Here is a 26,463-nt window from a genome sequence, read left to right on the forward strand (position 1 = left end):
TTGTTTTTCTCAAAAACACTGCTCCAGTACTATCTCTAAATCAGCTCTAATAAAAACCTCAACAACCAGTATTCACCACCTGTACCTCCCTTCTGCCATCGTGATGTAACTGACAAAAAAAAAGATTTATTTTTGCCCAACCTATGGCCACCAAATATCCAGTGATACTGCCTATACTTTGCCCAATTAAAAAGGCCTGTCAGCCTCAAAAGATGCCTACAACAACCCCATTAGGACAACCTGATCTATAGTGGTCTGTTAAAGAATCTTCTTGCATCCCCCATGTGCAAGACACTGCGGACCGTGAGTATCTATTACAGTCTTAAGTGACAAACAGCATGCACTTCCACTGTTATGTGTATGCCAGTTTCCAATGAAAGCAAGTTAAGCAAGCGCAAGCCACCACCTCACTAGTATTTCACCTGGCTTCACCACCAGTTTACACATGTGCGAGTGCTATCATGTTCAAACAAAATCTGAGACCTAGCATTAATCCTAAAATCACAGTGCTTGGCCTATTCTTCAGGTATACACACATTGCTTGGCCACGATCTAACAAAATCTAAGACCAAGCATTAATCGGCAAAACACCTGTTAACATCCCACGCCCACATTTAAAAATAAAGCACTACCTTAAAGGCATATTAACTTCATCACTTGCTTCCAATGGGCTTCGAAAAAACAGCACAAGCTGCAACACTCCTCTGAGGGAAAATATGGCCATTTCAAACATGCACTCTAAGCAACCAGCCAACCATAAAAAAATTCTAGTTTTCTACCGGTTAGACATGGCATCATTGGTGTGGTCTCCCCTAACTTTTTGTCTCTGTTTCCCAGGTTGTTGCTGTGTGCTGGACTCTTTTTCTGCTGTTTTTGATATTCTGGGCACTTTACCACTGCTGACCAGTGCTAAAGTGCAAGTGCTCCCTATGTGAAATTGTGGGTGTAATTGGCTTTTCCATGATTGCCATATTTGATTTACTAGTAAAGTACACTAGAGATGCCCAGGGCCTTTAAATCAAATGATACTAGTGTGTCTGCAGCACTGGTTGTGACACCCACATGAGTAACCCTGTAAACATGGCTCAGACCTGACTTTGCAGTGTGTGTTTGTGCAGTCTGGCTATGCCAATTTTGACCTGGCAAGTGTACCCACTTGCCAGGCCCAAACCTTCCCTTTTTATACATGTAACGCACCCCTAAGGTAGGCTCTAGGTAGCCAATGGGCTCCAACCCCATGGTGTGTGTCTGGGGCCTGTCCTGGGCAATGATGGATTCTGGAAACAACAGAGACTTTCCTTTGAAGTTTGCCTACTTCAAAGGCGGAAAAAGGTATAAGTAGTGGACCCAAAACCCCAGATTTTTATAAGACTTCTGGATTCAAGAAGAACCTCTGTGAAGTAGAAGAGCTGAAGAGCTGATGAGAATTGCTGTCCCTGCCTATGACCGTGCTTTGTTGGGCTATCCTGCAGTTGCTGCTTCTGCCTTTGAAAAGGGACAAAGACTGGACTTTGTTGTGTATTCCTACTTGAGGACACTCTCCAAGGGCTTGGACTGAGCTTACCTCCTGTTTGGAAGTCTCAGAGCCATCAAAGACTTCCACTTCCAGCACCTGGACTCTCTGCTGAGACTCCTGCCTTGCCAAGTGGTGCATCACCCAGTTCCTAGGTCCTTGAAAGGTGAAGTTGGTAAAACAAGGACTGAAATCCACACACAAATTTTTGATGCACCACCCACAACGCGGCTGAAAAATCACACCATCCTCTTCTTGGCTAGAATCGACTCTCCACCTGCATTGCGGCTGAGAGATCAACACATTGCGGCTGGAGAAACGCACAACACCGCTTGCAGCTGCTGATAACGACACAAACACCACACAGCAGAGTTTTCTAAGACCTTGCAACCCGATTTCTCATGCATCATCACTGGGTGTCAAAGCCATTGTGAACCTTTGCGTATCCGAGGTGCCCTGTCTGAAAATCAACGCATTGCTCTCTTGTGAGGGAGATAAACGGCACATTGTCTATCCGACCAGAGAAGAAAGGATGCATGGCCTCACTTAGGAGTAAGGAATTGACACATCGCTGACTTTTCTGACACAAGCCCACCCATGTAGCTTTATTTTTGATGCAAACTAGGTACTTTGTGTAAAATCAACGTTTCCATTGTTTTATGTGGAGTAAGACTCTTTTTACTTTGAAAATTCATATCTTGATTTGTGTAGGTTGGATTTTTGTCATTTTGGTCTTGTTTAATTTTGATAAATATTGCCTATTTTTCTAAACTGGTGTAGTGTCCATTTTGTAGTGCATCACTGTATTGCTGTGTGGGTTGGTGGAAATGCTTTACACATTGCTTCTGAGTTAAGCCTTTCTGCTCATGCCAATCTACCAAGGGGTTGAGCTGGGGTTAACCAGGTGTGTTTCTCCTTTGCCCCGACCAGAGTGAGGGTCTTTGCTTGGACAGAGTGCAAACTGACTTCCAACCAAAGACCCCATTTCTATCTACTAAAAAACAAACACTCCTGTCTAATTTATTATCTCATGGAGGCCTTAAACCCACACATACTACCAAAACTAAATGCTTAATTATAACATCAAACCAGCCAACTAAACAAAAATATACAATTTCAGTCAAAGTAGGTACCTTGAGCATAAACAGCATCAAAGAAGGAAGATGACTCTCTGGTTTAGGATTATATAGTGGATTAGAATGTTGCAAGGATTCCTATTCTAAGTTCTAAGTGTAATGTTCCAGTTTCTACAGTCTGAGTGGCAATAAAGAGAGTCAGAAATGGGGTCTTTGGTTGACTGCCAGGTTTCCCCCTGTTCAAGAAAGGACCCTCACTACAGTCAGGATAAAAGAGAATCACCGTCAGCTAACTCCTGCTTACCCCCTTGGTAGCTTGGTAGAGCCATAGGCTTCACTTCAGAGTGCTAGGTGTAAAGTATTTGTACCAACACACACAATAACTTAATGAAAAACACTACAAAATTACACAACACCAGTTTAGAAAAATAGGAAATATTTATCTAAACAAAACAAGACCAAACGACAAAAATCCGACATACACAAGTCGAGAACACAAAATACTTTGATGAGGTGTTAACATGGCCTTGTGACGGAGTAATTCCCAGCAATCCGACACCAGCGGAGCCGGACACGTAGTCGCGTAGACCCCCAGGTACAGTACCTTGGTGAAGCAATGAAAACGAGCCGATGCACGAAGTCGGGGATCGTGGTATCTGTGCAAAACGTGGAATCCGCGCGACGTCGGTCATGACGTGGTGCAGCGACTTCCACGGAGTCGCAGACTTCGGAGGGCCTGCATCGATGTTGGACATGCGAAGGTTGTTGCGTTCCAGCGAAGATCACGGAGTCGGGTGCAGGCGGCGTCGGTCCGAAGTCGTCCGAAGTTGATTTCCTTAGATTTTCACCAGCTTTCCTTTCAAGGGCTCAGGGACTAGATAGGGCACCACTTGTCAGAGCAGGAGTCTCTCCAGAGACTCCAGGTGCTGGCAGAGAGAAGCCTTTGCTGTCCCTGAGAATTCAAACAACAGGAGGCAAGCTCTAAATCAAGCCCTTGGAGATTTCTTCACAAGATGGAAGGCACACAAAGTCCAGTCTTCGCCCTCCTACTCTGACAGAAGCAGCAACTGCAGGATAGCTCCACAAAGCACAGTCACAGGCAGGGCAGCTATTCTTCCTCAGCTCTTCAGCTCTTCTCCAGGCACAGGTTCCTCCTGTTCCCAGAAGTGTTCTAAAGTCTGTGGTTTTGGGTGCCCTTCTTATACCCAAGTTCTCCTTTGAAGTAGGCCTACTTCAAAGTAAAGTCTCTTTTGAATGTGAAATCCTGCCTTGCCCAGGCCAGGCCCCAGACACTCACCAGGGGGTTGGAGACTGCATTGTGTGAGGGCAGGCACAGCCCTTTCAGGTGTAAGTGACCACCCCACCCCTCCCTCCTCGCACAGATGGCTCATCAGGATATGCCGGCTACACCCAAGTGTCACTGTCGAGTGTGAGGTGCAACCAGCCAAACTGTCAAACTGACCCAGACAGGGAATCCACAAACCGACAGAGTCACAGAAATGGTATGGGCAAGAAAATGGTCACTTTTTAAAAGTGGCGTTTTCAAATACCTATTTGGCACTTGCTCACCTTAATAGTGAGGCCTGCCTTCTGCAGGGCCTCTAACACTCTCCAGAGGTGTTGCAAGTGTTGCTCCCATGTGGAACTAAACACAGCAATGTCATCCAGGTAGGCAGCACTGAACTCATCCAGCCCAGCCAACACCTGGTTAACCAACCTCTGAAAGGTGGCAGGGGCATTCTTCATCCTAAATGGCATTACTTTGAATTGAAAGTGTCCATCTGGGGTAGAGAATGCTGATCTCTCCTTGGCCCCCTCAGTTAAGGCAATTTGTCAGTACCCAGATGTTAAATCAAACATACTGAGGTACTTGGCAGCTCCCAACCGATCAATGAGCTCATCAGCTCAGGGGATGGGTGTACGTCAGTCTTGCTGACCACATTGAGTCCCCGGTAGTCCACACAGAACCTGAGTTCTAGAGTGGCACCAGGTGCAGCAGCCTTTGGGACCAATACCAATGGGCTGGCCCAAGGACTGCTGGAGTGCTCAACAACCCCTAGGGTAAGCATTTTGGATACCTCATCCTTAATGCATGCCCTGACTCTGTCGGTCACCCTGTAAACCTTCTGTTTAATAGGTGTACTGTCCCCAGTGTCCACATCATGTGCGCACAAGTGTGTGACTCCTGGGATCAGGGAAAACAGTGAGGAAAACTGTCCTAACACGTGGCAACAGTCACCTTTCTGCTCCTCAGTCAGGGAGTGGGAGAGGATCACTCCCTCCACTGACCCATCTTTTTCTCCTGCAGACAGGAGGTCAGGGAGAGGCTCACTGTCCTCCTCTACCCTATCATCATTTGCAAGGAGCATTGACAGCTCAGTCCGCTCAAAGTGTGGCTTGAGGCGGTTGACATGCAGGACCCTTAAATGGTTCCTTGGAGACCGCAAGTCCAGCAGGTAGGTGACTTCACTCTTGCACTCCACCACCTCAAATGGCCCAGTCCACTTATCCTGGAGCGCCCTAGGCTCCACTGGTGCCATCACCCACACTTTCTGACCAGGTTGAAACTCAACCAGAGTAGCATTCCGGTTGTACCACCGTTTCATATCCTCCTGGCTTGCTTCCAGGTTCTCCTGAGCGAGACTCCTGAAGCGGGCAGTCTGGTTTCTTAAAGCCAGTATGTAGCTAAATACATCCTGGGGTGGTTTACTTGGAGCTTTCTCCAAAGCTTCCTTCACCAGACTCAAAGGTCCCCTCACAGGGTGGCCATAGATGAGCTCGAAGGGGCTAAAGCCAAGTCCCTTTTGAGGCACCTCCCTGTAAGCGAACAGAAGGCATCGAAAGAGGACGTCCCACTTCCGCCTCAAGGCCTCTGACAGGCCCGGGATGATGCCTTTCAAGGTGCGGTTGAATCTCTCAACCAGACCATTACCTTTGGGTTGGTAAGGGGTGGTGAACTTGTAGGTTACCCCACACACCTTCCACAGAGATTTCATATACGTAGATATGAAGTTGGTACCCCTGTCAGATACCACTTCCTTGGGGAACCCCATGTTGGTAAAAACTCCCATCAAGGCACGGCCCACCACAGGGGCAGTGACGGTCCTTTAGAGGAGTGGCTTCTCGGTACCGGGTGGCATGGTCCACCAAGACCAGAATGAACCTGCTGCCCATGGCTGTCTTAGGATCCAGAGGCCCCACGATGTCAATGCCAACCCTTTCAAAGGGGGTACTAACTACCGGAAAAGGTTGGAGGGGCACCTTACATTTCCCCCCACCCTTGCCACTTGCCTGACAAGTTTGGCAAGACCTACAGTAGGTATCAGAGTGCTTTCACAGTTGGGGCCAATGAAAATGAAAATTAAAATGGGTGACAAGCCTGTCAAAGGTCTTGCTCTGCCCCAAGTGTCCAGGTAATGGCACATCATGAGCCAGACCCAGTAGGAAGGCCCTAAAGCACTGGGGTACCACCAGCACACAGGCTGACCCAGTCTCAGGAACCTTAGGCTCGCTATACAGGAGGCCGTCCTCCCAGTAGATTAGGTGTGATCCTGGATCCTTGCCAGCCGCCTAGGCTGCATCCTGCTGCCGCAGCCCCTCTGGAGTAGGGCATACCTTCTGTGCCTCACAGAATGCCTCTCTGGTGGGCCCCCCTTCCTGCTGCCACTGCGACAGCTCAGGGACCTCCCCCAGTTCAGCCACCTGTTCCCCTGTAGGCTCCGGGGCGTCACCCTCAGGCTCCGCCTCCTCCCAGACCATGGGAACTTCGGGAACCGGTTTCCCACACCCTCTGCCCTTCCTCTTCTTGGCGGTCCCCTGGGCCACTGTTTCAGGCTCCAAGGGCTCTTGACCACCCTGAGGGGCTGCCATTGACCGGGTGGATACGCATACCCACCCAGGCAGACCCAACATCTCCAAGTGAGACTTGTGTTCCATCTCCTTCCAAGGGGAATCCTCCAGGTCATTGCCTAGCAAACAATCAACAGGCATGGTTGGACTCACAGCTACCTTCAAGGAACTTGAGACCCCTCATTCAAAGGGATCCTGCGCCACTCTGCACAGGCACTCTGAGTTGTCCACTGCAACTACTTGGTGAAGTACCTGGGGATCAATCTGCTCTTCAGACACCAGCTGACTCCTCACTGTAGTCACACTGGCTCCTGTGTCCATCACGGCCTCCACCCTCTGTCCATTAATGGTCACCCACTGCCTGTACTTCTTAGTGTTTTCAGGCACTAGGGTTCTCTGGGCCAACTCACTGTCCCCTAGTGAGACAAGGGTCCTCTCAGCTGGTTCCCACCCACCTGAAAACAACTCCACCCCGCTCTACACTGGCCAAACCCTGTGACAGGGCACCAGTGGGTGCCAGTGTACTTTTGGGGCATTTGGGGTCCCCCCTCACATGACCCACCTGGTCACATGCATAGCACTTACGTGGGGGACCACCTGCCACTGGCTTCCCTTTGGAGAACCATGGCTTCTTTTCACTGGGGAGTTGGGAATCCTTACCCTGGGAACCAGTTTGGGGCCCTTTAGAGAACTCCCCCTGTTTACCCTTCCCCCCCTTTCTTCTGAGAGGGACCCTGCCCACCCTTGGCGTGGTCTCCCCCATACCTCTTTTGGACCCTGGTGCTCTCCCAGTGGTCCGCTTCCTGCTCAAGCTTCCTGGGGTCAGTCAGCTTTCTGTCAATCAGGTGCTGGCACAGCTCTAGAAAACATAAACTGTAGAAGTGCTCCCAAGCAATCAGATTGTAAAGCCCCTCATACGTAGTTACCTTACTGCCCTTCCCCCAACCATCCAGTGCCCTGAAGTAAGAATCAACAAATTCCAACCATGTTTGTGATTCCTTCTTCTTAGAGAATCTAAACTTGTCCTTATACTGCTCAGTGGTGAGACCATACCTTGTGAGTAGAGCATCCTTCATGATAGTGTAGGTGAGATTCTGAGCATCCTCTAAGGCTGTCAGTGTATCCCTCCCTTCCACCCCAAAGTGCTTCCACAGAGCTGCCCCCCAATGAGCTTCAGGGACCAGGTCCATGTGGAGAGCAGACTCATACCCCTTGAACCACAAGTGTATGTCATCCTCCCTCTTGTAATCCTTCACGAGGTCTTTAGGAATGTGCACCCTCCTCTCAGGCTGCACTGTAGGATTGCTGCCACCATCTCTGTTAGACTGGCTGCTTGTGTGTAACTCCTTTACGCTAAGCTCATGAGCCAGCTGCAGCTTTCTTTCCTCAATGGCCAACCTTCTCTGTTCCATCTCCATCTTTAGACTGAAGTTTTTTCAGCTCCAATTGGTATTCACTCTCTGCCTGTCTGTCCTGTAACTCTTCAGGTGTCAGACCCTTGGAGGACACACTGCTACCTGCCCTGGAGACTCTCTCCCTAGACATTCCAGGCCCACCCACTACATCATTGTGAGTGGCTTGCACCCTCTCCTCCTCACCCAGCTCCTCCTCTGTGTGCCCACAGCTCTTTGGCTGTCACCCAGGCCCTCAGTGCCTTTTGCTGCTCCTCCTTCTTGGAAGAGCTTTAATGGGACAGGCCAAATCTTTGCAGAACTGCTTCAACTGAGCCATGGTGTAGCTCTCCAGTTTCTCTATGTCAAAAGCAGCTCCAGCTGATGCATCTCCAGATTGAGACATGATGGAGAGTTAAATAAAAAGTGCAAAGTTCCAAGGTAGAAAACAAGTTCCCAAATGAAGTTTCCAAAAAAAGTCAATCAAGGGTTCAGCAAAAATAGAAGTAGAACAAAAATAGTCCCAAAGAGAAAAAAGCAAGTTCACAACACAAGTAGTATGTGGTCATGTAGTGGTCTGAACTCAAACCGTAGTATACACTTCATCACTGTATGTCAAATACAAATACAAGTCCAAATCCCAACCACTGATCACCAATGTTAGAAATGGGGTCTTTGGTTGACCGTCAGGTTACCCCCTGTTCAAGCAAGGACCCCCACTCTAGTCAGGGTAAAAGAGAATCACCCTCAGCTAACCCCTGCTTACCCCCTTGGTAGCTTGGCAGAGCAGTAGGCTTAACTTCAGAGTGCTAGGTGTAAAGTATTTGTACCAACACACACAGTAACTTAATGTAAAACACTACAAAATGACACAACATTTTAGAAAAATAAGAAATATGTATCTAAGCGAAACAAGACCAAAACAACAAAAATCCGACATACACAAGTCAAGTTATGAATTTTTTATGATTAAACTCAAAAATAGTGCTTCGAAACACAAAATGCTTCGATGAGGTGTTAACACGGCATCGTGACGGAGTCGTTCCCAACAATCCAACACCAGCGGCGCCAGGCACGGAGTTGCATAGACCCCCAGGTACAGTACCTTGGTGAAGAAATAAAAATGAGCCGATGCGTGAAGTCAGGGATCGCGACGTGTGTTTGAAATGTTGAATCCACGCACTTCGAGTGGGGTCGGTCACTATGTGGTGCGGCGACTTCCACGAAGTCATGGACTTCGGTTGGGCTGCAGCGATGTCTGGCCTGCGAAGGTCGTCGTGTTCCAGCGAAGATCACGGAGTCGGGTGCAGGCAGCATCACCGGATTCAGCAGTGGCGTCGGTCTGAAGTCGTCAATCAATCAATCAATCAATCAAGAATTGATAAAGTGCGCTATGTTCCCGACAGGGTTTCGAGGTGCTGGGGGTGGGGGGTGGGGGAGGGGGTGCTGCTAGCGTTCGAAGAGCCATGTCTTGAGGAGTCTCCTGAAGGTGAGGAGGTCCTGGGTCTGGCGTAGTGAGGTGGGGAGAGAGTTCCAGGTCTTGGCGGCGAGGAAGGAGAAGGATCTGCCGCCAGAGGTCTTGCGCTGGATTCGGGGGACGATGGCGAGGGCGAGGTTGGCCGAGCGGAGTTGACGTGTGGGGACGTAGAAGTTGAGTCTGGTGTTCAGGTAGGTGGGTCCGGTGTTGTGGAGTGCCTTGTGTGCGTGGATGAGGAGTTTGAAGGTGATCCTTTTTTCCACAGGGAGCCAGTGGAGGTCCTTCAGGTGGGGGGAGATGTGACATCGGCGGGGTATGTCGAGGATCAGGCGGGCGGATGCGTTGGAGTCGTTTGATGTCTTTCGTTGGGATGCCTGTGTAGAGTGCGTTGCCGTAGTCAAGTCTGCTACTGACGAGGGCTTGAGTCACTGTCTTCCTGGTTCCTGTTGGAATCCACTTGAAGATCCTGCGGAGCATGCGGAGGGTGTTGAAACAAGAAGAGGAGACGGCGTTGATCTGTTTGGACATGGTGAGAGCAGAGTCGAGGATGACGCCGAGGTTTCGTGCGTGGCTGGCTGGGGTGGGTGGGGGTCCGAGGGCGGTGGGCCACCAGGAGTCGTTCCAGGCCGAGGGGGTGCGTCCGAGGATGAGGACTTCAGTCTTGTCGGATTTTAGTCCCTCGTGGAGGTTGGTTTTGGCGGTGAGCGGATCTTTGGTCAGGGAGAGGACGAGCTGGGTGTCGTCGGCGTAGGAGATGATGCTGAGGTTGTGTTGAGGGGCCAGTCGTGCGAGGGGGGCCATGTATACGTTGAACAACGTTGGGCTAAGAGAGGATCCTTGGGGGACGCCGCAGATGAGGTTGGTGGCTTTGGAGCGGAAGGGTGAGAGTCGGATTCTCTGGGTTCTGTCGGAGAGGAAGGATGAGATCCAGTTGAGGGCTTTGTCTTGGATGCCGGCTTCGTGGAGACGGGTTAGCAGGGTGCGGTGGCAGATTGTGTCGAAAGCGGCAGATAGGTCGAGGAGGATGAGGGCTGAGGTTTCGCCGTTGTCCATTTGTTGTCTGATGTCATCTGTGGCGGCGAGGAGTGCGGTCTCAGTGCTGTGGTTTCGTCTGAATCCAGATTGTGAGGGGTCTAGGATGGAGTTGACTTCTAGGAAGTGGGCGAGCTGTGCGTTGACGATCTTCTCGATGACTTTCACTGGAAAAGGGAGGAGAGAGATCGGTCGGAAGTTTTTGAGATCGTTGGGGTCAGCCTTGGGTTTCTTGAGGAGGGGTTGGATTTCTGCGTGCTTCCAGCTGTCTGGGAAGGTGGCGGAGTTGAAGGAGAGGTTGCTGATCTTGAGGAGTTTGGGGGCGATGGTGGCGTCGGCTTTGTTGAATACGTGATGTGGGCACGGGTCCGTGGGAGAGCCTGAGTGGATAGAATTCATGGTTGTTAGGGTTTCGGCGTCGTCTACTTGGGTCCAGGTGGTGAGGTGGCAGGCGAGGGAGGAGTCGTCGGGGGTGGGGTCTGGCGGAGGTGCGGTGTTGAAGCTGTCGTGGATGGCTGCGATTTTCTGGTGGAAGAAGGTGGAGAGATCGTCGCAGAGTTTCTGGGAGGGAGGGACGTCGTTGACGTTAGGGTTGGAGAGCTCCTTCACGATGCAGAGGAGTTCTTTGCAGTCGTGGGCGTTGTTCTTGAGGCGTTCTGTGAAGTGGGCGCGCTTGGCGAGTCGGATCCGTTGGTGGTGTTCACGGTTGGCGTCCTTGAGGGTGGCAAGGTTGTCGGGTGTGCGCTCGAGGATCCATTTCTTCTTGAGTTTCTGGCAGGTGCGTTTGGAGGTGGTCAGTTCGGCTGTGAACCATGCTGGTTTTTTCTTTTCTTGGTTGGCGGTGGGTTTCTTGAGTGAGGCTAAGGTGTTGGCGCAGTTGAGGATCCATTGATGGAGGTTGATGGCAGCGGTGCTCGGGTCGGTGGGTTCGTGTGGTGGGTTTTTGGCGAGTGTGCTGGTCGTTGGTGACTTTTCCCCAGCGGCGGTGAGGCGGTAGAGGGATGCGGTGGTGTTCGGTGTTTTTCTTGAAGGAGAAGTGGACGCAGTGATGGTCGGTCCAGTGGAGTTCGGAGGTGTGGCTGAAAGAGATGTGGTTGCTTGAGGTGAAGAGGGGGTCAAGCGTGTGTCCGGCGATGTGGGTGGGAGTGTTGACCAGCTGACGGAGTCCGAGGTTGAGGAGGTTGGTGGTCAGTGATGCGGTGTTGGCGTCGTGGTTGTTTTCCAGGTGGAAGTTAAGATCTCCCAGGAGGATGTAGTCTGGAGAGGTGAGGGCGTGGGTGCTTGCGAGGTCGGAGACGGTGTCGCTGAAGGGGGCTCTTGGTCCTGGGGGGCGGTATATGAGGGTTCCTCTGAGGGTAGTGTTGGGGTCCGTGTGAATCTGGAAGTGGAGGTGTTCGGCTGTCTTGAGGGTGTCGTCCGTGTGGGTGTGGATCTTGAGGGTGGATTTGTGGGCAATGGCTATCCCTCCGCCGATTCCGTTGGTGCGATCTCTTCTGGTGATCTTGTATCCGTCAGGTATGGCGATGGCGATGTCAGGGGCCGAAGAGTCGTTCCACCAGGTCTCGGTCAGGAAGGCCACGTCTGGGGCGGTGGTGTCGAGCAGGTCCCAGAGCTCGATGGCGTGTTTTCGTGCGGAGCGTGTGTTGAGGAGGATGCAGTGCAGGTGGTTTGTATTGGTTGTTGCTGGCTTCGTAGTTCTGTTGCAGGAGAAGTTGCAGGTGCCGCAGGAAAAAGGTCCTTTGGTGTGCTTCGGGGTGGCCAGGAAGCACTCTGTGGAGGGGCCATGGTTGAGGGCAAGGAGTTTGCGGGCCGAGTATCGGAAGCAGGAGGTGCGGGGCGTGAGGACCAGGGGGGGTGGCGCTGGGCGCGGTCCAGGCGCGGACGGGCGCATACGGGCTTGCCTCTGGCATGCCTCTGGCGCGCCAGCGGCGCGGACGCGCAGCGCCAGCCATTAAGAAGGGAGGAGGGAGGGAGGAGCAGCTGGGAGGCGGGAGGCGGGAGGGAGCGGCGAATGGGGGCGCGAGGGGGGCGGGGCCGCAGGGAGGCAGCAGCAGGGAGCGGAGAGCAAGGGGGAGCGCACAAGGGGCAAAAACACGAAAAACAAGGCAAAAAAGTCGGGCACAATTTTTTAAAACAGTCACAATTTCAAAACAGACACAGAAATACACTAATGGCACAGTATACAATCGGGGAAACAGCAATCAGAGGGGCACAACGGGGGCAGAAGCGCGGGAGGCGAGGCGCTTGAAAACAGTAAAGCGCACTTACAGGACGGCGAAAAGTGGCACAAACAGAAGGGGCACGACGGGGGCAGAAGCGCAAGGAGGCAAGGCGCTGAAAATGAGGAAAAACACTTACAGGACGACGGCGGAAAGCGGCACACGGGTCAAGTGAAGCTTACTAGAGCCCACTAGACACCAGGGATGAGGCGCAGGAGGATGCCTGCGGGTGGAGGAGGACCTCGAACACGCTAGCAGCAGCGTGGGTGGGGGTCAGAGGCAGGAGACAGCAGGTTGGTGCTGCGGACGTGGGGGGCGAGCTCTGGACCAAAAACAGGTCAGAGGTCGCTCACTCGCGACGCGCAGCGCCAGCCATTAAGAAGGGAGGGGGGAGGGAGGAGCAGCTGGGAGGCGGGAGGCGGGAGGGAGCGGCGAATGGGGGTGCGGGGGGGCGGGGCCGCAGGGAGGCAGCGGCAGGGAGCGGAGAGCAAGGGGGAGCGCACAAGGGGCGAAAACAAGAAAAACAAGGCAAAAAAGTCGGGCACAATTTTTTAAAACAGTCACAATTTCAAAACAGACACAGAAATACACTAATGGCACAGTATACAATCGGGAAAACAGCAATCAGAGGGGCACAACGGGGGCAGAAGCGCAGGAGGCGAGGCGCTTGAAAACTGTAAAGCGCACTTACAGGACGGCGAAAAGTGGCACAAACAGAAGGGGCACGACGGGGGCAGAAGCGTAAGGAGGCAAGGCGCTGAGAATGAGGAAAAACACTTACAGGACGACGGCGGAAAGCGGCACACGGGTCAAGTGAAGCTTACTAGAGCCCACTAGACACCAGGGATGAGGTGCAGGAGGATGCCTGCGGGTGGAGGAGGGCCTCGAACACGCTAGCAGCAGCGTGGGCGGGGGTCAGAGGCAGGAGACAGCAGGTTGGTGCTGCGGACGTGGGGGGCGAGCTCTGGACCAAAAACAGGTCAGAGGTCGCTCACTCGTGACGCGCAGCGCCAGCCATTAAGAAGGGAGGGGGGAGGGAGAAGCAGCTGGGAGGCGGGAGGCAGGAGGGAGCGGCGAATGGGGACGCGAGGGGGGCGGGCCGCAGGGAGGCAGCGGCAGGGAGCGGAGAGCAAGGGGGAGCGCACAAGGGGCGAAAACACGAAAAACAAGGCAAAAATGTCGGGCACAATTTTTTAAAACAGTCACAATTTCAAAACAGACACAGAAATACACTAATGGCACAGTATACAATCGGGGAAACAGCAATCAGAGGGGCACAACGGGGGCAGAAGCGCGGGAGGCTAGGCGCTTGAAAACAGTAAAGCGCACTTACAGGACGGCGAAAAGTGGCACAAACAGAAGGGGCACGACGGGGGCAGAAGCGCAAGGAGGCAAGGCGCTGAGAATGAGGAAAAACACTTACAGGACGACGGCGGAAAGCGGCACACGGGTCAAGTGAAGCTTACTAGAGCCCACTAGACACCAGGGATGAGGCGCAGGAGGATGCCTGCGGGTGGAGGAGGGCCTCGAACACGCTAGCAGCAGCGTGGGTGGGGGTCAGAGGCAGGAGACAGCAGGTTGGTGCTGCAGACGTGGGGGGCGAGCTCTGGACCAAAAACAGGTCCGAAGTTGATTTCCTTGGATTTTCACCAGCTTTCCTTTCAAGGGCCCCTGGACTGGATAGGGCACCACTTGTCAGAGCAAGAGTCTCTTCAGAGACTCCAGGTGCTGGCAGAGAGAAGTCTTTGCTGTCCCTGAGACTTCAAACAACAGGAGGCAAGCTCTAAATCAAGCCCTTGGAGATTTCTTCACAAGATGGAAGGCACACAAAGTCCAGTCTTTGCCATCTTACTCTGGCAGAAGCAGCAACTGCAGGATCACAGTCACAAGCAGGGCAGCTCTTCTTCCTCAGTTCTTCAGCTCTTCTCCAGGCAGAGGTTCCTCTTGTTTCCAGAAATGTTCTAAAGTCTGTGGTTTTGAGTGCCCTTCTTATATCCAATTTCTCCTTTGAAGTAGGCCTACTTCAAAGTAAAGTCTCTTTTGAATGTGAAATCCTGCCTTGCCCAGGCCAGGCCCCAGACACTCACCAGGGGGTTGGAGACTGCATTGTGTGAGGGCAAGCACAGCCCATTCAGGTATAAGTGACCACTCCTCGCCTCCCTTCCACCTAGCACAGATGGCTCATCAGGATATGCCGGCTACACCCCAGCTCCCTTTGTGTCAATGTCTAGTGTGAGGTGCAACCAGCCCAACGGTCAAACTGACCCAGACAGGGAATCCACAAACAGGAAGAGTCACAGAAATTGTATGGGCAAGAAAATGGTCACTTTTTAAAAGTGGCATTTGCAAACACACAATCTTAAAATCAACTTTACTAAAAGATGTATTTTTAAATTGTGAGCTCAGAGACCCCAAACGCCACATGTCCATCTGATCCCAAGGGGAATCTACACTTTAATCAGATTTAAAGGTAGCCCCCATGTTAACCTATGAGAAGGACAGGACTTGCAACATGGAAAAACGAATTTAGCAATATTTCACTGTCAAGACATATAAAACACATTACTATACGTCCTACCTTCACCATAGACTTCACCCTGCCCTTGGGGCTACCCAGGGCCTGCCTTAGGGGTGGCTTACATGTAAGAAAAGGGAAGGTTTAGGCCTGGCAAGTGGGTACAGTTGCCAAGTCGAATTTACAGTTAAAACTCCACACACAGACACAGCAGTGGCAGGTCTGAGACATGATTTCAGAGCTACTTATATGGGTGGCACAAACAGTGCTGCAGGCCCACTGGTAGCATTTGATTTACAGGCCCTGGCACCTCTAGTGCACTTTACCAGGTACTTACTAGTAAATCAAATATGCCAATCATGGATAAACCAATTACATACACATTTTGTAAAGGAGCACTTGCACTTTAGCACTGGTTAGCAGTGGTAAAGTGCCCACAGTAACAAAAACAGCAAAATCAGAGTCCAGCACACATCAACAACCTGGGGAACAGAGGCAAAAAGTTAAGGGAGACCACGTCAAGGATGAAAAAGTCTAACAAAGAGGTATGCATAATATTGACGACAGTGCTTTGCCATAAAATCATTATTCATCTGCAAGAGTAAGTAGAATGATACGGAGTACCTAGCTGACATAAAGTCCCTGATATTAGAAAAGGTCTCTTAACCACTCTATACGACAATTCCTAGGTCTGTGTTAATCCTTCTGGGATTACACACCTTGCATTTAAATAAACTAGCTCCTATTTCATTTACATACATTATTGAGTTTGAACATTATTTAGCTGCTGCTGATTAATAACTAACAATTCCTCTAACAAAAACTGCAATGTGCTCTGCATCAGCTGCATTTTTTGTGCTAGACACTGCTTGTTTTGGGACTGCTGTTTGATCATCTGGTTGTGTTTTTCTTTACTCCCCTGCCCTTTGATACCCTGACACTCTAATACACTTTACAACTGTTACAAATACAAATACAAGTGCAGGTAATTGAGAAGTTGTTGATAACGGTAATGATGGCAATACACAATTTGTCACTTCAACCAGCTACATCAACTTCTTCCATTATGGGAACTCATCTATTCAATTGATTTACCCCTAACTCTACATTGGTAAACACACAAATATTTTTTCTTTTGGGTGATATTCCTTCACTAACATAGAACGCACAATTCACATAATGGTTTGCAGATGACAAGCAAGAAATGTATGGTTGAGTGAAAGACATTTTGCACAACAATTCACATCCCTACTGACATGGAACTAAATTTACACATCCTAAATTGTGATTACCAAATTACGATTTGCAGATTGTATGCTCAAACCATTCACATTTTGCATACAGCAGCATGACAATTTAATTGTGCATGTTTTCATCACATGGGAAGAGTTTCAACCTGATTTATTGGTGGTAAGCATACTCCATCACCATGGCAATCAAGTGTCCTTACTGTCACTATAATGGCAGAATTTATATGCGAGGGGACCATAATTTGTCAATGCCGCACTACTCCGTCCTCACTATGGTCAAATTTTCAACTTCTTCAAACAGCCCAACAGTCTAAAGACCATCAGACAAATGGCTATATATATATATATATATATATATATATATTTATACATATATATATGCCTGCCCAAGGAAAACCATGGTGGTAAGAGGCAGTAAAAACGTTAAAAAAATAAAATTGCCATGGGAGAGGACTCTCACGGTGAAGAGGTGCATTTTGTAAGTAAAAAATCAAAATCCAATTTTGGGGTTTTGTTTTTGAAAATTAAAAATAGTAAAAAAATGTGAAACTTTACCATACAGCCCAATCATGCTTCATGGAGTTGTACAGCAAAGTTGCACTATATTCAGAGGAATTGCCTTGATGCCAAATATTAAATCACCCCCTAGGTACGGCTTCCCTCTGCGATGAACAGTAAATATGTATTTTGGGAGACACACAGATGAGATGGGGGAAAACAGAGGGACGCTATATGCACTATCGCATACTGTTTAAATTAAATGAGGAGGTAATTCATGGGAAATATAGGTTGGGCAGGTGAGTTACATTAGAGCTCATTAATGAGCTTCACCAATATTTGCCAGAAACACCAAATGAAATCAGACAACACATATTGGTGGCAGGTAATTACCAGGGTAGAGCTGGAGGTGGAACTGGATTTTCTCAAAGTGCACCCTCCCAGGATTTTATATAACCTTCTGACACCACATTTGCATCCACAGTCACCAAGGGAGAAAGGTACACAAAATGTATGTTGCACTATTTTTCATAAAAGTGCAACAAGGATAGGTCTACCCGAGACACAGGTAATGATGATCTAAGGGTGAAAACTCCGTTCCCCTCGTCATGAGGATGCCCGTAGAGTAGCGGAATGAAGGCTATACAGATCAAACATAATGAATAGACATTTATAAATTAAATCCTGCACACGTTATTCAGTCATAAATAATACAAACGTATAGTCTGAATAATTGATAAATGCTTTCCGTTTGTTCGCAGGCTGTATTTAAATATAAAAGAAAAACATAAACCAGTCCTGGCTAGTATTCTTTGACAATCAGTAGTAAGTGCAAACACAATAAAATTACCGCATGTCATGTGTTCTGAAACCTTTGATTTTCATTCGCACTCCCTCGGTCTCTATCATCCTCTGCTTACTGTGTCCCTCTCTGCTCCAGATCCTGCCCGTTTCTCTCTCTACTGCAACATTCTGTCTGCTGTCTACTTGCCATTTCTGTCACAGAGAAACTGCTGAGCCTGGAGGCATCCTCCCTTTTAGCAATCTATGCCTGCTCCTTATTTGTAACACGAGCTGTTCTCAGCTCCTTCAATACAGAGATAAGTAGCACTAATCCCTTTGGTAAGTCACCATTGAAGTGCCCCATTTCAACTTGTGGATTGATGATGCGACGGGACAAGGGAAGGACGAGGAAGTTGGCAGGAGTCACAGGGTGAGGGAGGAGATATGGACACGCTACGTACAGTAATAAGAGTGCAGTGTAGGCATGGAGCAAGATTACTGCAATTACAATCACTCCCGCAAGGCCACGAACACTATCGATGTCACATCACCAGCACTATAGGCAACTGAAAAGGCAGAAGCTGCCCTCACAACAAGGGCCGCAAACTATATTGGAATTGGTGGCTCATTAGCTTTGAATGGTGGTGTGATCATGTTTATGTCCTCCAACCATAAATGGGTTGGGTCGAGGAACAGACGTACATGACTGGAGAATTATGGGGTGTAAGTGTTACCACCACTGGTGCTTATGGTGCTGTGTTCCTTTCATTTGCAGCAGCCGTCTGATGCATTTTATCATTATTCCTCAACATTTCATAATGTCTACTTGAGTGATATTTGTCTAACATGTTTTATATACTTTCTTTTGTTTGGTTTTCTTTGGTAAAGGAAGAGGATTTTGAATACATTGCTGTGTTCCTTAAGTGAAATTATGAAACATGGGGCCAGATGTATCATTATGGCCCTTTGCGATTCGGTAATAGCGATTTTTAAGAAATCGCTATTACCGACTCACAAAGTGCCATGTACCACATTTGAGATTCGGTAACAGCGATTTCTTAAAAATCGCAAATGCTATTACCGAATCGCAAATTGCGATACCGGCCCCATTTGCAGCTATGGGCCTGTTGGCCCATAGCCGCAAATTTTTTGCATTTCCAAAATTGCGATTTCTGAACCAGAAATCGCAATTTTGGAAATGAAAATCCCCAGGGTGCTGGGGGCCTATGGCCCCCTCTGCTGCACCCCAAAAATGTTTTGGGGGACATGTAAGGTACACACATGCCAAAAGGGCATGTGTGCTTTACATGTTCAATTTAAACATGCATTTTTAAATTTTGCACCAGGTTACCACCTGGTTGCAGTCCATGGTATTTTGCATGTGCAAAATGCCATTCTGCGAAAAATCGCAATTTGCGATTTTTTGCAGTATTGCCTTGCGACCTGGAATTTGCGAATCGCAAATTGCGACTCGCAATTTCCAGTTCGCAACCCAAGAAATCACAATTTTAGCGATTTCTTATTTGTGGTCTGCGAATGCCTTTCATGCATTGCAGACCACTATTTTGCACTCAAAAACGGCCAAATTTACTGTTTCGCACCGTTTGCGAGTGCAAAACTTTTTCATACATCTGGCCCATAGCCATGTGTTCATTGATTCTAACGTTTCTTGCTCTATTGTGCAGTAGCTTGATCCTCTACCACAATTCCACTTATGGTGTGGCCATCTGATGAAACGCGCTACTGTGGTCCTAAACTAAAACTGTGTTCAACTGTGGACCGTGACACAACAGGTGACTGCTGTCACCACATGTTAGAAATGGGGTCTCTGGTTGGCAGTCAGTTTGCACTCTGTCCAAGCAGGGACCCTCACTCTAGTCAGGTTAAGGGATTTACACTCATAAGACAACACCGGCTCACCCCCTTGGTAGCTTGGCACAAGCAGTCAGACTTATCTCAAAGGCAATGTATAAAGTATTTGTACCATCACTCACAGTAATACAGTGAAAACACTACAAAGTGGACACCACACCAGTTTAGAAAAATAGGCAAAATTTATCTAAATCAAACAAGATCAAAACAACAAAAATCTTACAAACATAAATACAGTTATGAACTTTCAAAGTAATAAGAGTCTTTTGCCATAGAAAATAAGGGAAACGTTTTTACACAAAGTACCTGGTTTGCATAAAAAATAAAGCTGCACGGGTTAGTGTGAATCGGAAAAGTCAGCGATGCATCGATTTCTTACTCGAAATTTCTTCTTCAGTCGTGTAGGCGATGGATAATTTTTCATTCCTGCAAAAGAGCGATGCGTCAATTTCCAGACAGGTTCACAATGACTTTGATGCCCAGCATCAGAAATCTGGCTGCATGGTGCTGGAAAATCCCACTGCGTGGGCTTTCTGTAGTTTTCAGCAGCTGCAAGCGGGTGTTGCGTAATTTCTCCAGCCACGATGCAGGTGATGCATTGATTGCCCAGCCACAATGCAGGCGGTGTGTCGATTCCAGCCACAGAGTGGGTGGCCCATCATTTTTACAGTCGTGTTGCAGGTGGTGCTTCGAAATGTTCCCCACACGGCTCCCTGTGTATGGGTTTCAGTCCTTGTTCTACCAGCTTCACCTTTCAAGGTCCCAAGGACTTGATAGGGCACCACTTTGCAAAGCAGCAGTCTTAGTAGAGAGTCCAGGTGCTGGCACAGGAAGTCTTTGATAGCCCTGAGACTTTAAAACAGGATGCATGCTCAGTCCAGGGCCTTGGCAATTCTTTGCAACCAGGAATGTACCACAAAGTCCAGTCTTTGTCCCCTTCCTGAGGCAGAAGCAGCAACTGGAGGACAGACAAACAAAACACAGTCACAGGCAGGGGCAGCACTTCTCTTCAGCTCTTCAGCTCTTCTCCTTGGCAGAGGTTCCTCTTGGTTCCAAAAGCAAATCTAAAAATCTGTGGCTTTGAGTCCAGTACTTATACTCCTTTCTGCCTCTGATTGAGGCAAACTTTAAAGGAACGTCTCTGTTGTTCACAAGATCCTGCCTTGCCAGGCCAGGCCCTGGACTCACACCAGGGGGTTGAAGACTGCATTGTGTGAGGGCAGGCACAGCCCATTCAGGTGTAAGTGACCACTCCTCCCTCCACTCTAGCCCAGATGGCTCATCAGGATATGCAGGCTATACCCCAGCTCCCTTTCTGTTACTGTCTAGAGTGGATTCACAAACAGCCCACCTGTCAGTCTGACCCAGACAGGGAATACACAAGCAGGCAGAGCCACAGAATGGTTTAAGCAAGAAACTGTCCACTTTCTAAAACTGACAATTTAAAAACCACCTTTATCAAAACTTGTATTTTTAAATTGTGAGTTGAAAGACTCCATACTCCATATCTCTACACACTCTCAAAGGGAAAACACACTTTAATGATATATGAAGACATCCTCCATGTTAACCTGCGAGCGAGATAGGTCTTGCAACAGTGAACACTGAAACATGGTAGTATTTCACTGTTAGGACATGTAAAACACATCAGTACATGTAAAACACATCAGTACATGTTCCACCCTTAACATACACTGTACTCTGCCCTTGGAGCTACATAGGTCTACCTCAGGGGTGCCTTACATGCATAAAAAGGGAATTTTGGGGCTTGGCAAGTGGGTACACTTGCCAGGTTGAATTGGCAGGTTAAAACTGCACACACTGACAATGCAGTGGCAGATGTGAGCCACGGTTACAGGGCTACTCATCTGGGTGGCATAACCAGTGCTGCATGCCCCCTAGTAGCATTTGATTTACAGCCCATGGGCACCTCTAGAGCACTTTACTATGATCTTACTAGTAAATCAAATATACCAATCATGGAAAAGACAATTACACAATCAATTTACACAGGGAGAACTTGCACTTTAGCACTGGTCAGCAGTGGTAAGGTGCCCAGAGTACCAAAAACATAAAAAATGGAGTCCAGCACACAGTCAAAGGATGGGAAGCAGAGGCAAAAAGACCGGGGGAAGCTACACCAAGGATGCCAGGTCTAACACTACATCTAAGCAATGACACCACTAATGATTTAGTGCAGCAGATGTGTTGTTGTGGGATAGAAGCCTTTTTGCTTGGAGTGGAAAATGTTTTCCCTTTTGTCCAATTTCCGGTAAGACTCTCTTTAGATCTTGCCACTAGGAATGACATAAAGGGTATGGAGGATGGGGGTGGAGAAAGTAGATATAAGGTTGAGGTGTTAGTACTCTCAAAGATGATCAGGGCTATGGCATAGTGTCTTTGCTTCAGAGGTACTGGTGCTACTAGATCAGGGAACAACTTGGGGGATTAGACAGAATTTGTGCTCATACACAATCTTGTGGTGGTCAGCTTATCTGCTAACAGTTACAGCCCCCCATAGCTTTAGAAATAATTTCAAGCTACTGTAAAGAGCTGCTGAAACTGCTTGTGTAAACTTCACAAACTTTGTAAATCATGGCATCACAATAAAAAAAAAAAGTAACAAAATGTTCCCCAGCTTCACAATTGTGCTGACTGCTATTTTTTACCTGCACACCAAGAGGCATATTTACAAGAAATGACGCATCGCTGCATTGTGACAGTGGTGCATCAAAAATACTTATGATTCATGGAAATCTGTTATGGCACCAAGAATTCACTGTATTTACAATAAGGGGCATCATGACGCAAGGACTCAAGGTGCATCAGAAATTCGAACTCATTTGTGGGAACTTTGCTGCAACGATTCAGCCTCATGAGAGGCACATCAATGAAGATGGTCTCACAACTGATGCAGCTTCAGTGATGCATCAAAATATAAAGGTTCTGCATCAGTTTAAATTAGCATAATGTGTCAGGACCAATGTGAAAGACTGTTGGTCCTGTAGTGTAATCAGCATCACTATGTGTCATATAACAGTGGGCATAGTCTACTTATGTGTATGTGGAGACTTCATTATGTGTGACACAGTGAGTGACAGTGAAATGTCAGTGAATACTAGTATATGGTATAACACAATGTGGAAATACATGTATTACCTACCTCATGTGTGTACTTACCTGTTGTCCTTTTGAGTATGCAGATCTGGATTTGGGGACCCCTTTCTCCATGGAGAAGAGACAATCCTGGCCTGTCTCTTGCAAACAATGCACAACATCACATAAGCTTGCTGCAGAAAATGATGGAATCATAGGTGCCATAGTCCTAGGTTGGTCAAGGGTTCCTACAACATGAGTGTCACATGTGTAGACCTAACTAGTGCGGATGTGTAAAACAGACATCTTCCAGGGTGTTTAGGGACCTCAAATGTTCATAATCCATTTTAAAAGCCACTGCTGCAGTCCCTACACTTGGATTTAGGAGGAGTAGGAATTCTGACGTACTGAAGGCTTTGCGAGATGCATCTGACGAATGCATTAAACATAGAAAATCTTCTAACTGTCACTGCTTCAGTTGTAAGTGACTTTTTCTGACGGCATGCATTCATTTCTCTGTGATGCAGCAGGATCCAGCACAGATTAATTTTGTCGCAGGCCCTGAAAAATGGACGCATTGGCCAAATGTGTCATGTTGTAAATATGGAGCTAACATGAGCACCGCCGCTGCATCAAGAAATTGATGAAATGGCCGTGCAAGCTCCATGTAAATATTTCCCCAAGTTGGGGCGATGGCTACCACCACTCTTTATTGCCTTTATATCAATTGTTCTGATGTTTTGGCTTCCTCTTATCCTCTGTCTGTGAGAGATGTATGGTAGGAGTGCTTGTGTACGTGAAGCCTGTAATACTACTGTTTAGGTATCTACCTTTTGTAAGTCTGTATACCATGTTTGTAGATTTGAAATTTATGGACAGATTTAGCCCATAAAAGTAGCTGAGTCCCCTACCTCCTCTTCCCCATAGGTAATCCTACACTGTTCTCCTTTATCTCCCATTCATTACCCCAGCCATTGTCTGCAGTATGTCAATTTTCTGGTTTTCAATTCACATAAAAACAAAGGGAATGAATACTTTTCTGTAATCACCCTCTCTGAATTAAGGTGGGTCCAACATGTGGTCTGTGAGAGAAGGTGACCTTTAAAAATAATTTGTCCAAGAGCATGGACTTGTTAAATACGTAATAAAAACAAAAGCTGTTGCCCATCCTCTACATTACATGGACAGCTATTGTTAGGAGACCTGAAGTTTTGCAATAATGGCTGATTTAATTAATATATGCCATGGAAAGGTGCACATAAACAGTGGTTATTCCAAGAGGTCTGCCATCACATTAGCACCAAAGTCAAAGAATGTTACAGTATACCGGCTTCTTGGAATCTGAATGTATCAAACAGAGATACACTTGGTGTTGATGAGATCCCTTCAAAAGGTCACAGGTGCCAGAAAGACTGACGGCTGGATTTAAAAAAGCCCTTGCGGTGTCCTTGCATCATGTAAGGCGATGCAAGGCAATACAAGGGCTTAAGTGAGATATACTAAGCCACCAAACCTACCTTGTGTGGGTCTGCATGGTTTTGTAAATCCAGAATAATGTAAGATAGCACGAATCACTGTCTTGCATTCCTCTGCATTGGGAAGGAGTTCCATGGGTGGAGCATGGGTGCTCTCATCCATCCACCAATGGATTCTGGTGCAATCCCAGACTTACAAAGACTTATGAATCTGTGAATATACCAAAATAGTACTCCATGCCAACAGAGGTGTAATGGGGAGAAATATCTTAATTTCTCTGTATTTCCTCTTTCCACATGTGCTTCATCCTGCAGCACAAGTTGAAAGAGGAAATGCCTCAAAGCATTGTTTTTTGTGGAGGAAGGTGTCCCTTCCTGCCGAACTTCAACCCTTCCTGTAATGCAGACATGCAAGGGTAACTATGTTGGCACTAGGAAGCAATCAGGACATCAGTGCAGGGAAAGAGCAGGAATGCTTCCTCTCTGCCACCTAAGGCAGCCCAGCAATTTGTCTTGCTGTATTGTATTGCATGACATTATGATAAATCTGGCCATGAGTGGCAAATTGATCTGGCACCTGCAGCTACATTTCCTGAATATAGTTTGCTCAATAAGCCAGGTATCCATGTTTATCTTTAAGGTATAAGAGCACTTTGCAACACCATAAAGGACTTAGCTAGAGGAAGTCAAAATGGCTGTAAACCAAACAGATTCCTTCCTGAATGACCAGACCCTGGGTCAGCACTGTTCCCTTACATTACATTGTACTTTCTCCCAACACCACAAACGGTAATGCCATTTCAGGCAACCCATGTAGGGAGTTTGCATTGGGGTCAACGGGGTGAGAAGGTTTTGTAGCACTACTCAAATAATTATGGGCCAGAGGTAGCAACTTCCGCATTTGCGATTCGGAAATTGCGAGTCTGTGCGACTCGCAATTTCTGAATTGCAAATGCGGATGCAGAACGGTGTCTCAGACACCGTCTGCGACTCGCTATGGGGTCGCAAAGACCCACCTCAAAAATATTAATGAGGTGGGTCGCATTTTGCGACCCCATAGTGAGTCCCTGCACTCACAGGGATGGTGGCCTGCTGAAGTCAGCAGACCTCCATGTCTGTGACTGCTTTTTAAATAAAGCAGTTTTTATTTTTTTTATTTTGCAGCCATTTTTCCTTAAAGGAAAACGAGTTGCAAAATAAAAAAAATAACGAAACTATTTGGTTTCGTTTTTTCAGAGTAGGCAGTGGTCCATTGGACCACTGCCTGCTCTGAAAAAACCTTTTGGGCAACATTCACAAAGGGGAAGGGGTCCCCTGGGGACCTCTTCCCATTTGGGAATGAGTTACCACCAGTGTGACACTGGTGGTAACTGCAAATTGCTTTGCGACCGCATTCTCGGTCACAAAGCAATTCTGCATTGCAATGCAAGTTGCAAATAGGAAGGGAACATCCCTTCCTATTTGCGAGTCGCATTCACAATTTGCGAGTCGGTACCGACTCGCAAATTGTGAATGTGCATCGCAGAAGGCTGTTTGCATGGCACAAACTGTGATTTTCGCAGTTTGCACCATGCAAACAGCTTACTACATCTGGCCCTATGTTCTTTCCTTTTTTTCGCTTATAGCTGCAACAACCTTTTCTCTGTACAGCACTCTGTTACCTTTGGGTCACATTAACACTTTATAAAGTTAACTAAAACCAAATAAATAAACTAGATTAGTTGCAGAATCAATTGCTGATGAATTATTCATTTTTGCATTAGTTATCCATTTTCTGTAGGTGGCATGTCCACCTGTTGACCATGATGTGGTTTCCCATCCTGTCTGGGTTGAAGGATTGCAGGAGTGTCTAATTGAACTAGTCCTGTGAGAGAACCCGATTACTGGCTGCCCACATGTTGGCTTAGATACGATTGGATAGCAGGTAGTAATTTATGTCGTTTTTGAAAATTGTTTTTTCAAGATACCAGTAGGTGTGATTATTAACCTGATGTAGCCTTGCTCCACGTAATCTGTTGAGGGTAGAGATGTAGGACAATGCCATAGGAAACCATATAGGAGAGATCATTAAAGGGGCAAATGTCATTGAACATGGCTATCCTGATATGAGAGTTTTTTTTTTTAAATGTGATGATTTATGGCATATCTCTTTGTTGTATTGACAAATATTTGCATGTATTTGTATATGTATGCATATAGCATTTCTATAGTGCATGACCCACTTCTGGCCTGATTTAGAACTTGGCAGATGGAATACTCCGTCACATAACAGATATCCAGTCCACCGTATTACAAACCCCTTAGGTTATAATGGGATTATAATACAACAGCATTCAGGCGCTTAGGTACCTATGTGAGGGAAAGATATCCTTTTTGGTCTGATCAACCCCACAAAGTTTTAGACTGATACTGGTGGT

The sequence above is a fragment of the Pleurodeles waltl genome, chromosome 1_2 (genome assembly GCF_031143425.1).
Source record: "Pleurodeles waltl isolate 20211129_DDA chromosome 1_2, aPleWal1.hap1.20221129, whole genome shotgun sequence".
Taxonomy (NCBI): domain Eukaryota; kingdom Metazoa; phylum Chordata; class Amphibia; order Caudata; family Salamandridae; genus Pleurodeles; species Pleurodeles waltl.